Genomic DNA, 2,610 nt, shown 5'->3' on the forward strand with positions numbered 1-2,610 from the left:
ATATTTAGGTGTATTTGAATAAAAAAATTTTATCTTTTATTAAAATACATTTAGATACAAAAAATATATGTATCAAATAAGTATTGACAAATAAATATTGGGGCAAAAAACCATATTAAGCCACATGCAGAAAAGTTTAACCAAAATACGCCAAACAGAAATTTGTTTCAGCAATAAGCCAAGAGGCATTTTTATATAAATCGAACCACCAAGGTTCGAACTGTATTAGCTAGTAATTCGAAACAACTTGGTTCGAACTACTACTGGAAAAATTTGAATAATTCGAACCGGATAGGTTCGAACCAAGAAAGCATGTAATTCGAACCTGGTTGGTTCGAATTATGGGGAGAGAGCTTGGTTGTAGTAATTCGAACCAGGCTGGTTCGAATTACATGTATCATGGTTCGAACCAGGTTGGTTCGAACCAAAGAGAGGTTGATTGTAGTAATTCGAACCAGCTTGGTTCGAATTACATGTATCATGGTTCGAACTAGGTTAGTTCGAATTAGTAGGAATCAGAGCTCTATATAAACGCTGTAAACGTGAATTGCTCTCATTAGAGGACGTAAGATGGCTAGTGAGGAGGAGAGTTTTGCTGTTTTGGTACACCACAAAGGATCCATCAAGAGGAAAACTCGGTCCGGAGTGAAGTTCACAGATAAGAATCCTCTCTATATTGTGGTGAATCGAACGACAAGCTATGATGACCTGGTTAGAGCTGTGCTGATGAAACTTGGCCTGGAAGGTGCGAAGCGGATTAAGAAGTTTTTCTATCGCATTCCAGTCACGATCCTGCACGATACGGTGAAGTATGATTGTCTGACGATTGGTAGTGATGAGGACCTCCAAGTCATGTTTCTTTGTCGGAGGCAGTTTCCGGAGGTCCGCACACCAGAGTTGCTGGCAAAGCTGGTTGATGTGGTATCCAGCTCAGGGGGTTCGAACCGGAATACCGCCAATGTAGCCACGGCAGCTGGCTCCAGTTCGATGGCTGCTGTGGCTTCTTCCTCCGTCCCAGTTTACGAGCCAGCGGCCCAACTTGTCGCCTCTCCGTCATTTGCTGTTGATTTGAATGACGGCGTCCGCGACGAGGTAGGATCCTTTGATGTTCTGGCAAACGTTTACAGGGCGTTCCACCGGTTGGCGTCAGTACGAAATCTTCCTGTAGCATCCCTGGTGAAGGCAACATATGGTAGGCTGGCCGAACTCTTTGTTCGCAAGGGGCGAGAGGCTGAGGCCCAGATGGGCACCGGACACCGCCATGTGCCGAGGCTCCAAAACCTCCGGGTGCAACACCTGAAGTACGTCGGGGCTACTGTACGGCATCCATATAAACTGCAGAACAAACCGACCCTTATCAGGGCAACTGTACGACCCAAGTGTAAAATATTTAACTAAAACAGCGTTTTCTCTGAGATTTTGTGGGGTAGGGGGGAGGGATAATGGTTCGAATGAGGGTGATTCGAACTCCTTATATAGTCGAATCACACATAATTCGAACCAGCCTGGTTCGAATTATGAAGGAGTGCATTAGGAGTAATTCGAACCGGCCTGGTTCGAATTACATGGACTCGAATACAAAGCATAATTCGAACCACCCTGGTTCGAATTATGTATGAGAGAAGTTCGAACCTTATTGGTTCGAATTATGTATGGGAGAAGTTCGAACCTTGGTGGTTCGAATTATTCAAAAACGTAGAACACTAAATCGAACCATCTTGGTTCGAATTATGAAGGAGTGTAATTCGAACCAACTTGGTTCGAATTGTATTAAAATACACTTTGGCTCATTGCTGAAACGAAATTGGATTTGGCGCATTTTGGTTACAAGATTCTTGCTCTGCCTCAATATGGTTTTTTGCCCTAAATATTGTGTCTAAAATATGTCTAATATGTAGATACAATAAATCAAAAAGTGTCCATCGTAGGTACTGAGGTAAGCATCGAAAAATCAATCCAAGTTTCTACGCTTCTACTCTCAGTCATATAGTTCTTTGATATATCATAAAAGCCCAAAACAAATCTGACAGTAGGCCAGATCTCTTATTCATCACTATACTTAATTGGCTACAAAACGTGGCCCTCTCTGACCAAAAAAAAAAATGTGGCCCTCTCTGTCTCACACTGTCACATGATTGCAACGTTCGACTGTCAGGACAGAGATAGGAGACAAAATCTAATATTAACTCCGATTCCCAAACACAACAAAACATCTTAATCTCCTCCATCACATTCACACGAGTTCTTTTTTCCTTTCCAAGTTTCTAAACGCTAAATTCTCTCTTATCAAACCTACCATTTAAGTTTTAACTTCAATTAACATCAACAAGCAGAAATTTGTCCTTTTGTAATGATATTTGTTATCCAAATTAGTATCTAAGAAATCTAATCTCTGATTATGAATTAGACAATAATTTCTACCTATTTTCACTTCATTATTTTACATTCCTATATTTTAGATCATGTGTCAATAATATTAATTTAAGTAACTACTGTTTTATTCTTTAAAAATATAAATAGTATTTAGAAGATTATATTGTACATCTTGAGAAGTGCATGTGTATTTTTTTTCCTTTCAAGATTTTGATTGTTAGTCAAAATTTTCTGTAG

This window comes from Arachis ipaensis, chromosome B01, assembly GCF_000816755.2.
Source record: "Arachis ipaensis cultivar K30076 chromosome B01, Araip1.1, whole genome shotgun sequence".
In the NCBI taxonomy this organism is placed as follows: domain Eukaryota; kingdom Viridiplantae; phylum Streptophyta; class Magnoliopsida; order Fabales; family Fabaceae; genus Arachis; species Arachis ipaensis.